At 45.4% G+C, this 14190-nt stretch overlaps 1 protein-coding gene across 2 annotated transcripts in view; it reads right to left on the bottom strand.

Moving 5' to 3' along the window:
- AMOT (angiomotin) overlaps positions 1-9072 on the bottom strand; it is a 99671-nt gene extending 90599 nt beyond the window's left edge. Inside the window, exon 1 of one of the 2 annotated variants that reach the window (XM_075940903.1) lies at positions 8922-9072. The gene's annotated coding sequence lies outside the window, so the exon portion shown is untranslated. The remainder of the gene's footprint in view (positions 1-8921) is intronic. The other variant, XM_075940902.1, reaches the window with a different exon arrangement.
- Positions 9073-14190: the final 5118 nt, after the last annotated feature.

Below are 14190 nucleotides of genomic sequence, written 5' to 3'. Positions count from 1 at the left end.
AATCAGTTTCACACATACAGAATGGGAAGCAACTGTCTAGGAGGGAGTATGGCAGAAAGGGATCTAGTGGTTATGGTGGACCACAAGCTGAATGAGAGTCAACATGTGTGATGCTATTGCAAAAAAAGCAAACATGATTCTGGGATGCATTGATAGGTGTGTTGTGAGCAAGACACGAGAAGTCATTCTTCCGCTCTGTTCTGCACTGGTTAGGCCTCAGTTGGAGTATTGTGTCCAGTTCTGAGCACCGCATTTCAAGAAAGATGTGGAGAAATTGGAGAGGGTCCAGAGAAGAGCAACAAGAATGATTAAAGGTCTAGAGAACATGACCTATGAAAGAAGGCTGAAAAAATTAGGTTTGTTTAGTTTAGAAAAGAGAAGATTGAAGGGGGACATGATAGCAGTTTTCAGGTATCTAAAAGGGTGTCATAAGGAGGAGGGAGAAAACTTGTTTATCTTGGCCTCTGAGGATAGAACAAGAAGCAATGGGCTTAAACTGCAGCAAGGGAGGTTTAGGTTGGACATTAGGAAAAAGTTCCTAACTGTCAGGGTAGTCAAACACTGGAATAAATTGCCCAGAGAGATTGTGGAATCTCCATCTCTGGAGATACTTAAGAGTAGATTAGATAAATGTCTATCAGGGATGGTCTAGACAGAATTTGGTCCTGCCATGAGGGCAGGGGACTGGACTCGATGACCTCTCAAGGTCCCTTCCAGTCCTAGTATTCTATGAATCTATTCAAAGGTTACACAGAGAGAGCAAAAAAGACAACCAACATCAAGGTTTTTTTAAGCAAATGGATAATTTTTAGAAAAATTACATTCCTCCTTTGATGGAACTAAAAATACACCAATCGCAATTAGAGACAGCAAGACAGTGAATATCAAATAATTGATTCACACTTTATTTTCCTAAAATTAAAAAGGTACCTATTTGATCACAGAGCTCTGTCTGAGCAGAGAGACTGCTTCTGAGTTCTGACAGAACATCAGCACCCTCTGCTGGTGATTCCAAGTTTAAATAGCTCAGTTAGAGGAAACCTGAACAAAGAAAAAATTCTATTTTAAAACACAATATGCAATTTTTCTTTTAAATGGGCTACAAATCAGACCCCTTTCAAGTTAACAAACCACAGCAACACTAAGCATTTTGCTAAACTTTGGCAGATAGAAAGTTGTTTTTAAGAGGCCAAATTACTGGATCATCCTAGCAGATTATTGTGTTAGATATCTTTGCCAGCTCAGAAACCATTGTTTATAATTTGGGCCATACTGGAATATGTATGAAAGCACTAAACATCCAGGTTTTAGTGATGTTCATAGTAGAAAGCACCTGTTTTGCACTACTGGATAGTCCAGACACAATCTGGTAATCTTCCAGCTGTCCCTTGGCATTCCATCAATTTTGCTGTTGCCGAGACAAGTAACAGCAACACATTAAAGATGCATCTACAGTACATTGTTTTTCCCACAGGATCACAAGCATGGAGGCAGAAAAGCAAGTGTAGGCTGGTCACTGGCTTTTTAAATAAAGTGCAGTCCAGACTTGCTCTCAACCCTGTATACACTACGGCTTCCACCATGACAGTGCAATAACAGCTTAACATGGATCTTAATTTTCCTGGTGTACACATAAGCTTGTCTATACACAAAAGTTATTTAGTTAAATTATAGTATGCTTAAAGTGATACAGCTCCCCTAGTGTAGATGTAATTATAGTGGTATTTATATCAGCAGTATTGTGTCTACAATACCTATTACACTGGTATTACTATATTGGTAAAATAATAAAAATCACACCCCACAACACAGGTATACTAGAACAAAAACTGTATGGAGATCAGGCCTTAGTCAGAAGGGTTAAGACTGGCAAACAGAATCTGTGTGCAGCACATGAGAGTGTGGAAAACAAAAGAAACAATGTGAGTTCAGGACGGAGTATTCAGTAGTCTTTGGATTGAGTTTCCTGGCTTTTGCCAGTTTGTTTCCTCATTGAACACTTTTCAAAAGTAGCTTTTTGTTCTTCTGATTTCCTTCTTTATATATAGTAATGAAAAGCCATGATATTCAAGTTATTTCATGGTGACTTGCCTTGTCAATAAACACACATTACACTTTTAAATGGTTTGTTTTATTTGTTAAATGTCTTTAAAGCAGGAAGGGGACTCTTCTGATGGATTGTAATGGGCTTGAGATCTGACCTTTACCTAATATACCCAATCCAAAGATCTCAAAGAGCCTCACAAATATTGGTCTAAAGTATTAAATACATACATATTTTTAAATACATAGGACTATGACATGCATCGCCATCAGTTCTAACAGCAACAAAAACAGCACTACAAACCCGCCGGTGGAGTTTTTGCGGCAGTGTCATCAAACCCTTGCCACTGCCTCAAGAGCTCTTGCTTGTAGGTAACATTTAATGAGACACAGGCTACAATTTATTTAACAGGCTGAGAACATCCAGCTTCATGTCTCCACCACTTGTGATCCTGCCACAACAGTGGAAAAAATTACCCAGTGCTTCTTGGTGGAATTTTCAGGAGGTCATCACCCAATACACTGAGGTCTTTTCAAAATGCACAATGGGAGGTACTGGATGCTGAGCAATTTTGAAGCTATGGCCCTCATTTAGGTGCATAAATGGGAGTGGATCTCTTGAAAATCTAACCCTCATTGGTGATGCTTGAGTATTCAAAAACCTGGTGTTGAGCTCTTTTATATAGGACTTTATATAACCATGGGACTGAGAGCTAACTGTTTGCTACTTAATCCAGAGGGATGTGGCCGTGGCAATTACTGACCAGGGGACTGGCAAGGGGCAGTAGCAGCCATCAGGCCCCCTGCACTCGGTGCAGCGGCAGGAACTGCAGGAAAGTGGAATGACACAGCAGCCTTCTCTGCTCCGCTGCCATTTCCCAGGTCAGCCAGGTCACAGTGAATGTGGAGAGCCCAATACCTGCTGCCGGCCCCCAGCCTGCCCGGGGTCCCACAGTCTAACTTAAGAATGGGGGATTGCCACATCCATAGGATGGTTGCGGCAGCCATCGCAGGACCCAGCCACAGCACCGGGCCTGGGACAGCCTCACAAAATATCCTATAGACTGGACAGCTCTGCACACACCTCCCCTGAGCCACTAGGATGTGCTGGCAGCAGGGTTGCCAGGTGCCCGGTATTGAACCGGACAGTTTGTTATTTTTGCCTCCTGTCCAGTAAAAATATTCAGAAAATACCAGACACCTAAAATGTCCGATACATTCTGATTTTTTCTCAGCCAGGACTCTGGCAACCCTAGTGCTTACTGGGGAGCTGTCTGGCCCGGCACAGGGAGGTAAAATGGCGGGTGACTGCTGGGAACCTGTTAGAGCCAAAAAGCCTCACCATGCATTTCTAAAAGGGGCCATGCTGTGAGGTTAGGGGTTTTTTGTTTGTTTGTTTGATTAACAACTCTGAGTCCTTTTTTTTTTTTTTCGGTATTTTTTTCTGAAACCATCTGGCAACCCTAGCCTGGCAGCATTGCGGCGCTAGCAGCCAGAAGCTGGTCTAGCCCTGCTCCAGTGCTGGGGATTGTGGTAAAAGCCCCCAGGACATATTAAATCATCTGGGGGTGACAGGTGGAGCTAGGGGATGAGCAGGCCATCAGCCATGTGGGGGGATGACATGTGGAGACTCCCACCTACCTCTGAAGCCTGGCCAGAGGGGGATGGCTGCTGGCCTGCTAAGAGAATTTGAGAACTGTCACTGACCTTAAAATCAAGGTAAATTGAGTTTAAGACCCCTGATCTATGCTATGGAGCTACAGTGCCCATTGTTCATACACACCCTGGCTGTGTCTACATTAGCATCCATTTTCCGGAAAAGGGTGCCAATGAGACACTTCGGAATTGCAAATGCCGCGGGGGATTTAAATATCCCCCGCGGCATTTGCATGAACATGGCTGCCACTTTTTTCCGGCTCGGGGTTTTGCCGGAGAAAAGCGCCAGTCTACACGGGATCTTGCGGTAAATAAAGCCTTTTCCGGAAGATCCCTTATTCCTACTGGCCCGGCTATAATTAAGTTGTTTAAACAAATGTGTTGCAATGGTAGCAAAAAAAATCGTGTATCTGAAAACTGAAGGCTGAACGTACTATATTTTAAGAAGTACTTTATTAAAAAAAAAGTTCAGAAACATTGTTCTAGTGCATTGGATGCTACATTCATATGGGAAACCTGGGTTCAACTCCCTCTTCCACATCAGGCAAACCCTTCCATATCCTCCACAACCTGTATGTAAGAAAGGGCTCACCTGCTCCTAACTTCAGGGAAGGAGCTTGCATTCCAAGTAGAGAGCAGTATTTCCCTTTGGCCCATAGTTAGGTGCTCAGCTCCTTTTGAGGGACAAGACTTAGGCACCGCTTTTCTCTTCAGCCATTCCCATTGGCTAGCTTAGGCGCTCCCTGCACCTAACTCAGGGTTGTGGAGTCTATTAGGAGGTACAACCCCTAAAAATGAGATGCCACCATGTTGAGTCTAAGTCCCTGTTGCAAATCTTAGCGCTAATTCTGTAGTAGTGCAATTTTCATGAAATGCTGCACTATTGTACTTGCACTGGTGCAATTCCACAGTGGTAGCAATTGTGGGAAAGCCAGCTTTGACCAGACACTGGCATTTTTACTCCCTATTGTCTACACCTGCTCAGAACAGGGTTAGACATCAGGGCTCTAGACAAGGTCTTCAGATGCATTAATCAACTTTATACATTTCATTATATAATACAGTGAAGTGACAGCAACTGAGGGCACATTGTATTGCAAAGCAGTGATCTTTATGGTGAGAAGACAAGCCAACAGACCACAATCAAGCAACTTTCCTATCCAGTGAGAATGCTACAATTAGGTCACCACTGAGCATTATCATCACAATGCAGGGCAGACACATTCCTATAGAATAACAAGACAGGACATCAGGCATTCAGACTGTGGAAGAGTATATTGTCTGCAGTGGTACTCAAAGTGAACAAGGAAGGGAAATCTCAATCCAAGGGTGTCCCATTTCCAATCACCTCTAATACCATTAACTCACAAACATCCCACTCTCCCCACCTCTAATATCATTAATTCACAGACACTTACCTTCCTTCCTTCCCCCTCCTGTTCTGAAATGTGATTTGTCCTTTTCATATGTGTTCATTTTTTTTCATTGTATCCTTTGGTATATATGGTTGTGACTATTTTCTTCCACTATTTGATCTGAGGAAGTGGGTCTGGCCCACGAAAGCTCATCATCTAATAAACCATCTTGTTAGTCTTTAAAGTGCTACATTGTCCTGCATTTTGCTCCATTTCCAATAGACAGAGGAAGAGGATGAAATATGCAGATCTGGGTTAGCACAAGGGACAGGGTTCAGAGTTTGGGTTTGAGGCTGACACAGGAGAATTCAGATAATTTATAGCAAAGTGTTACATGCTGAACTTATAAGATGTTCGCCCAGCATTCTTCACTAAGTTTCCCTCATCTTAAATGATAAACTGAATTTAGATTCTAAGTTCCAATTCTGGGCAATCTCTTTTTTTAAATAACAGAAGTAGACCCAGGTCTGACAGGTTCAGACTCCAGGTTCTAATAAGCTCCCTAACATTCAGCTATTTATTCAAACAACAGAAATTTGATAAGGGACCAACTGACAGAACATTCCTTCCCACAAGGCCCCTCCTTGGAATTCACTCCCCAGCTCCCTTTCCTTTAGCCGGTAATAACCTAAATACATTGATCTACAAGGCACACCACAAAGCTCTTTGATTTAAGTAAATGTTTGAGGAGAACTGAGATTTGGGGGATACAGGCAGTCCCCGGGTTACGTACAAGATAGGGACTGTAGGTTTGTTCTTAAGTTGAATCTGTATGTAAGTCGGAACTGGCGTCCAGATTCAGCCGCTGCTGAAACTGACCGCCAGTTCTGACTTACATACAGATTCAACTTAAGAACCCCAAGCTTCCCCAAGTCAGCTGCTGCTGAAACTGATCAGCGGCTGATTCCAGGAAGCCTGGGGCAGAGCAACTCTGCCTCGGGCTTCCTGTAGTCAGCGCTGGTCAGCAAAGCCTCAGAAGCGCGGGAACCCGCCCAGTGTCCCTGGTCTGCTGGAGACGGTCTCCAGCAGACCAGGGGCACCGGAGCAGCTTACGAACGGGGCTTTCTCGCCCGGAGCTCGCAGGTAGCAATCTGCCACCTCAATCTCCGGGGCGAGAAAGCCCCGTTCGTAAGTGCGGATCTGACGTAAGTCAGATCCGCGTAAGTCGGGGACTGCCTGTACTGGAGGTATGGAATTTTATTTGAGGGGTGTGGAAATTGTGGTTATATGAACTAGCTTTTTGTGGTTTGCCACTGCTGCTTTCATTATTGGATTGTTTTCTTAATTATCTGTTCAGAGCCTGCAACAGGCATTCTTAATACTTGTTCTTTAAAGCACTTCGAGATCTATTGATGAAAAGTGCTAGTAAAATCTAGGTATTACCATTTATTATTATATATTGGAATAAAAATAAAATTAAAACAGACGCTTTCCTTCCCCAAAAAAGTCATATCTCTTGTTTCTCTCATACCATTTTGGGACTGAAATTAGGATCTTTGTTAAGAGTAAACCGATTTTTTGTGTGTGAAATCTCAGAGGGGTAGCCCTGTTAGTCTGTATCTGCAAAAACAATGAGGAGTCCTGTAGCATCTTAAAGACTAACAAATTTATTTGTGTAGAAGCTAGGGATGTAATAGTACCATAATTTAAACTGATAAGCCTAGGCTTATCAGTTACCGTTAACGGTTACATGCAGGTTCTCCGCCCCATTCCTGGGGAGCTGGTTGCCACCCTGTGCTGCTCGCTCTGTATCAGAGCCTGCAATGCAGGATGGCAGCAGGCCAGCTGGCAGGAGCCAGTATGCACTGGGAGCCGGCTTAAAAGCCAGTATGCCCAGGGAGCCGGCTGCATTTTAAAGCTTATACTGCAAAGTCTGCAGCGCTGCCAGCTCCCCAGGAGTGGGGCCAGCCAGCTCTGCTCCCAAGGAGCCAGTTGTGCTTTGGGGCTCTGCAGTATAAGCTTTACACTGCAGAGCCTGCAGTGTAATCATGTAACTGCTGAGAATTTTCAGTGGTTACATGGTTACCTAATTAACCACTTTTTAACATCCATAGCATAAGCTTTCTTGGTTAAAAAAACGCTTTGTCAGATGTGTATTTATGTGAAGTGACACAGAGGAAGTTTAAACCCCGCACTTTGGTCTCTGCTCTGATCCCTTTGAGATATGTAAGCCATGCAGCTGAGGATTCCTCCAATATAGGAAGCTGCAGGAGAAAGGAGCATTACTGAGAGACTTGTGCAGCAGGCATTATCCACTAGTAGAACAGATCCTAGGAAGCTACTGCTGTGGGAACTATGGGCTGCTCCAACTGATGTTAAGGGTCTATCTGTTCCTGGCTGTGCCCAACATAGAAAGTTTAAACCCACCTTCAGTCCACTTTATGAGCTATGCTTCCACAGAACCCAAGATCTAGCTCTTAATGCTCACTTAAATTAATGGGATTTATTCCCTCCCTGTGCTTGGATTACAAGGTCAGGCTTATAGTGGATATTTAATAGGTTTAACAGAGACAGACTCCCAACCTTTATATTCTCCTGATTTGCCATCACCTCAGTGCCTGGCCTCCAAGATCACTAGGCCCAGACCCTGCCCATGGCTGCAGTGATTAGCAGGATCCCTACACTTGTTAAAAAACAGAAATAAATTTGTGGAGCTACATGTGATTTGCAGGAAGTGGCAGAATACTAGACCTACTGCCTCTGCTGGGATTATTGCAGACTGAGTGAAAAGCTTGTCCTCGCAACACATCCCAGACAAGGGATATGGATTCACTTACTCTCTTCCAAATTTAATGAGGCCATAGCGGACAGGGAAAGGGAGCAAAATCTTTATGCAGATGCTACAGGTTTGGAGCTGTGGATCCAGGTAGAACAGGACAGTCCCTCACTTTGGTGATGGGGAAGGGGGCTCTCTCTGGGCCATAAAGTAAGCTGGAGGTGGGGTCCTTTCCTCTATCCGATCGATGCCCCCACTCCTCTTGTATTAGTACACACAGATACTAATGAATGCCGCAGCCTCCCCCCCCTCCCCGATCATAAAAGGAATCTGTGGTAGAGCCAAGAACTAAACATAGGTCTCCAAGCGCCCCAGCCACAAAAACACACCCCACAGCTCCTTTCTCTGGTGTGTAAAAGGAGAGGAGGGGAAGAGAGGGGAGACATCCCGTCTCTCAATGGGGGGTGGGGGGGGAGACAGCTCCTTTGGAGCCATACAGAGAGTGCAGAGGAGTGAATGAAGCCAGCCTGCACCTCTCTCAGTACTTTGGCTCCGGTGCAGATGGGGGGCAGAAGGGGAGGGCAGCCCCCTCCGTCAACTGCGGGGAGTCAGTGGACTCTGGGGAAGGAGCAGAGGGGGGACGAGATGGGCAGCAGGGTAAAGCCAGCCCCCCCCCCCCTTCTTGGCTCCGGTGGGGGAGGGGGGATCCCGCAGGTTTTGTTTCTCCCGGTTGCCGAGTGGAGGGAGCTAGAGCCACAAATCCGTCTCCGCAAACGTCCTGGAGAGTAAAGCCCCGCGGCAGGGCGAAGCGGCGCAACCAGCCCGCCCCTGCCCTTTGTTAGTGGCTACAAAGCAGTTCAAAGGGCAGCGGCGGAGAAGCTCCTGCGGCGCCTTTTCCTTCCCGGCGCTGCTGAGCCGCTCCCTGCAGAACGCCCTGTGCCCGGCACACAAGCCGCGCTGCCTCCCGGCAGCCACAGCCCCGGGGCGGAGCTCGCCTGCACCGGCAGCCGCGGGACTGCGCAAGGTGCCCTCGTGTGCCGGGTAGATCATCCCCCCCACGCACCCTGGGGGGCAGTGCCCCATGTGCTTACCCCGTGGGCACCTGCCCCAGCAGCCGCCCACTCATCCATCTTGCGCCGCTCCCCCTAGAGGTGACCAAGGCGGCACGACAATGAGACACACCGAGGAGCTCTGGGAACTGCCTGACGCCGCTTCGGGGATTAACTTTCACTAGGCTGCTCCAACTACAATTCCCAGCATGCCCCGCTGTGGGAACCCGCTGCAACGTCTTCTGGGAAGTGTAGTTCTCTCACCATGGCACCCACCCCCCGAAAGGTCCCCAGGGAAGACGAGATTCCGCTGCTGCATTCAGGGTTCTCAGCCCAGATCCCAATGCGTTGTGAGCCCTATTTAAAATAACCACCCCTGCCATAGTCTTTTCTCTAGACAAAAAGCAACCTTTTGCTTGAGTGACTGATGTTAGGCTAAGGCAGAGGGTGTCCAATTCACTCTTGGCTGCTCATAGTGTTGTTTTAGGCATTACTTACACACACCCTCTCTCTCCCTCTGACCATAAAAGCTCTTCCCCCGATTTTATTCAATTTGAGGAAAGCTACAACTTCAGAAGGTTGAAATTTGCACTTAGTAGATTGCACATGAAATCTAAATGCTTATATTTTACATTTGAGATTGTGGAATCCAATTTGGCCTGTGGGAGAAAAGAAACTAGAAATAGCTTTTTAAACAAACATTTTAATCTTAATTATTCATGCAGGTCAGAATAAGCTATGTAGATGTTTGCAGGTATGGCTTCAGCTATCATTCATGTTTTGTAGGTAGCTGCACTCCACAGTCCTGTCTCATCCATCTAGCTCTACTGACAACACAACACAGCACAGCACAGCAGATGCTGTGCCATTCTTGTTATGTCTCTAGACTGTGGTGGAGCAATAAAAAAATTCTCTTTATGTAGCAGTTTTCTCAGTATTTCTCCAGTAAAAGGTCAGTATGTGCCCATCAAGTACTACCAACATTTTTTTTCCATCATCAGCACCATAAAAATTGCTCAGAAGCAAATGTGATTAAGGGCAGCATCCATACACAGTGATTTCTGTTGTTGCCTGATTATGAAATTTGCTACTTATATTTAAAAAGTTTCAGTTTCAAAATCACTTATCTGAATTAGTGTAGCTTTAAACCCATAAAACTCACTGCCCCTAAATGATTCCAAGCCTCACTGTGTTCACAATACAGGCAGTCGCCGAGTTACGTGGATCCGACTTATGTCGGATCCGCACTTACGAACGGGGCTCTCTCGCCCCAGAGCTCGCAGGCAGTGGGACTGCCCAGAGCGCAGCGGTCCCGCCACCTCGACCTCCGGGGCGAGAAAAGCTGCTCCGGGTGCCCCTGGTCTGCTGGGGACCATCTCCAGCAGACCAGGGACACCGGGAGCAAAGCTGGGGAGGCGGAGGGGTCCCGCGCCTCTGAGGCTTTGCTCTGGCAAAGCCTCAGAGGCACGAGACTCCACTGCCGCTGCCGCTTTGCTCCCGGTGCCTCTGGTCTGCTGGGGACCGTCTCCAGCAGACCAGAGACACCTGGAGCAAAGCCGGGGAGGCAGACCCACCGCCCCTGCGGCTTTGCTCCCCGTGTCCCTGGTCTGCTGGGGGGGGCGCAGCTAGTGGTCCCCCTCCCCCCTCCAGCAGACCAGGAAGACGTGGAGCAAAGCCCCAGGCCTGTGGTAGAGCAGGTGGGGCGCTGCCGGTTGGTCCCGCAGCACCGCTCCTTGGTGCTACTGGACCAACCCAGTAGCACCCCAGCTGCTCTGCCCCAGGCGTCCCCAAGTCAGCCGCTGCTGAAACTGACCAGTGGCTGACTACAGGAAGCCCCTGCCCCGGGCTTCCTGGAATCAGCCGCTAATCAGTTTCAGCAGCAGCTAACTTGGGGATGCCTGGGGTTCTTAAGTTGAATCTGTATGTAAGTCAGAACTGGCGTCCAGATTCAGCCGCTGTTGAAACTGATCAGTTTCAGCAGCGGCTGAATCTGGACGCCAGTTCCGACTTACATACAGATTCAACTTAAGAACAAACCTACAGTCCCTATCTGGTACGTAACCCGGGGACTACCTGTAGTAATAGAAATTTAGCCATGTAAGTCTGGTGTAGCTGAAGCAAAATGCAGGACTATGTAGCACTTTAAAGACTAACAAGATGGTTTATTAGATGATGAGCTTTCGTGGGCCAGACCCACTTCCTCAGATCAAATAGTGGAAGAAAATAGTCACAACCATATATACCAAAGGATACAATTAAAAAAAATGTAATGGTAGCTCACAGACATCTAACTTTCCCCACCTCTAATATCATTAATTCACAGACACTTACCTTCCTTCCTTCGCCCCCCCCCCCCCCCACACATCCCTCTTCTGTTCTGAAATGAGATTTGTCCTTTTCATATGTGTTCATTTTTTTTAATTGTATCCTTTGGTATATATGGTTGTGACTATTTTCTTCCACTATTTGATCTGAGGAAGTGGGTCTGGCTCACGAAAGCTCATCATCTAATAAACCATCTTGTTAATCTTTAAAGTGCTACATAGTCCTGCATTTTGTGTTCACAATGTGATTTGAGAACTCTCTCTTTACATATGCCATCCTGACAGGGCCAAAGATACAGTAAAAAAGAACATTGCAAAATGAGCATACAGGAGATCCCCATACTAATTGAATTAGTAGGCAGCATAGTTCTCAGCCATTTAAAATTTCATGCTACCCTTAAATTTGTTTTAGCACCTAGAAACCACTGTGATGAAATACTTTATAAATATCTTGATAGATGACGTCAATGGCTTTTTCTTATACACTGCTGTATTTGCATTTTTTTTACATAAACCTGGCATAGTTTTAAATGATAATCTTCTTTAATATTCTGCTTTTATGTTTTAATTATATTTGCTTAGAATTTGGTTGGGAGTGATAAATCAAAAACATTACAGGTTCTCACTGATACACAGCTTGTGGTTTGTGGGCCACATATGGCCCATCAGGTTTCTACGTGTGGCCCATGACACACTTTGTTTATTGTTGCAGAGTTGCCAGATTCTGTTGGCTTCCATCCATGTAATTTTCCTCCTACCAGTATTACTAAAGTGACAGGCACATAAAGCAAAGGCACATGAAGTGAGGTGGTATACTAACTGCACAAAATATTGACTGAGTGCCATGTACTCCCTCTGCAATCCAGTCAAAGTGCTGCTATTGTTCAACTGGCATACTTTACAAATTCTAGGTACACGAGCAGAGTTAGCAAAACTACCCCATCCTGAAAGACAGTCTTGGTTACAACAATCTTGCTGCTCATTCAGATGGAGGGCCACTCATGCAGCTTACTCACTGTCTTAGTTTTCCCATCACTGGGTTAACTACACATTATATTAGTCATAAATCAACATAGTGGAAATGTGGTTCTACAATACAGAAATCAGAAGGTGATGAGGGAAAATAGTATAGAATAAGATATTTAGTAAGTGAAGAGTAACAAAAAATATAGAAGCAAGGAAGAACTGTCAATTGTTAACACGTAACCTGCATATTTAAATTTCTATGGCACCTGTATGTAAACTAGACCAGCAGCCATTTCCTGAGTCACAACTGATTCAGCATGTCTGAGACCCTCTTCCCCTTGGAGGCATTATTTTTGATCTTCCTTGTTTTATTTCTCTTAGTCAAGGGTTTCGCAAACTTAGTCATAATCCAGACCATATTTTAACAAAGAATTCCTCACTGGTGGCACCCTTTTCACATACAAGCACGTGATGTTCTTGTGGGACCTACTGCAGTTACTTGCATGAAATAGTGGTGTTACAGGAAAATTAAGGCTGTTGTCTTTCAAGTGGATCTAGTAGTTAGAAAAGAGTAGACTGGGGGAAGGCAGAGGCTTAGTTTTACAGGTGCTCAAAAAGCAACACGCTTTGGGTGACCTGACTAATTTGCATGTGTGAATCATGGTTACAACCCACTTGGAAACATATTTTTTGTCTATATGCACAAGTGTCAGAGTATAGTGTGTTAGACCCACATACCTATACTTTAAAAATGTTTTGTTCGCACTGCCTTTACCTCAGTCTTGTTTCAGATTACTGCAATAGGGCCTACATTGTGACTAACCCATTAAGAGGCCAAAAGGAATCAGTAGAAAGAGGCTAACTGGATGTTGGGACAAATGTAAATCTGCAGCATGCAAAAGGCATATACACAACACAGGCCTCACATTTCACTGAGACATGGTATGTCCCAAAAGACACCGCATACGCCACCTCCTTTCTGCCCTGTATTTTCCTTCTGTTGGAAGTCTGGGTATTTTAGAAACACATCCCTAAATGTCCCCTTCGGGGAAGCTGCTAGTGTTAAGAATCTCCACAGCAGCTACATCCTATTACATAAGGGTATGTCTACACTACCCTGCTAGTTCGAACTAGCGGGGTAATGTAGGCATACCGCAATTGCAAATGAAGCCCGGGATTTGAATTTCCTGGGCTTCATTTGCATAAGCGGGCGCCGCCATTTTTAAATCCCCGCTCGTTCGAACCCCGTGCCGCGCAGCTACACGCGGCACGAACTAGGTAGTTCGAACTAGGCTTCCTAGTTCGAACTACCGTTACTCCTCATTCCACGAGGAGTAACGGTAGTTCGAACTAGGAAGCCTAGTTTGAACTACCTCGTTCGTGCCGCGTGTTGCTGCGCGGCACGGGGTTCGAACGAGCGGGGATTTAAAAATGGCGGCGCCCGCTTATGCAAATGAAGCCCAGGAAATTCAAATCCCGGGCTTCATTTGCAATTGCGGTATGCCTACATTACCCCGCTAGTTCGAACTAGCGGGGTAGTGTAGACATACCCTAACATATTTAGACCAAAACCAGGCAGTGGAAATTTCTGAGAGGTGCTTTCATTTTATATTTATGCTCTTTAAAATGCAGTTTCTATGTTTGCTCCCCAATTAACCTCTCTAATCATGGTTCTAGGATCTCCAAGTTTCAGCTAAGCCACATTTTGTGCACACTTTAGTGCTTTTATAATGTCTCTCTTCAAGAGCTTGAAAGAAGGTTCACTTTTTAAAGCTGATTCTCAAAGTGAGCAATGGTGGCACTGAATTCTTCCTTTGTTTCCTTGTGTATGTGTATACATAAAGACGGGAGAAGAGAATGCTTATTCAAATTCCACCTGCCTAACTTTCAATGATTGCTAGATTTCTAGTACATCCAAACTGAATTTATCAGTCATATCAGCTAAATGAGCAGATTTCTTCTTTCAGATGTAAAAGTGTTTATCAGAGTCTAAAATTTTCCAAGTTTCATCCTAATCTTAT

This window comes from Pelodiscus sinensis, chromosome 13, assembly GCF_049634645.1.
Source record: "Pelodiscus sinensis isolate JC-2024 chromosome 13, ASM4963464v1, whole genome shotgun sequence".
NCBI classification, from domain to species: domain Eukaryota; kingdom Metazoa; phylum Chordata; order Testudines; family Trionychidae; genus Pelodiscus; species Pelodiscus sinensis.
The sequence above is the reverse complement of the archived record's forward strand: the minus strand, read 5'-3'. Positions and strand labels throughout refer to the sequence as shown.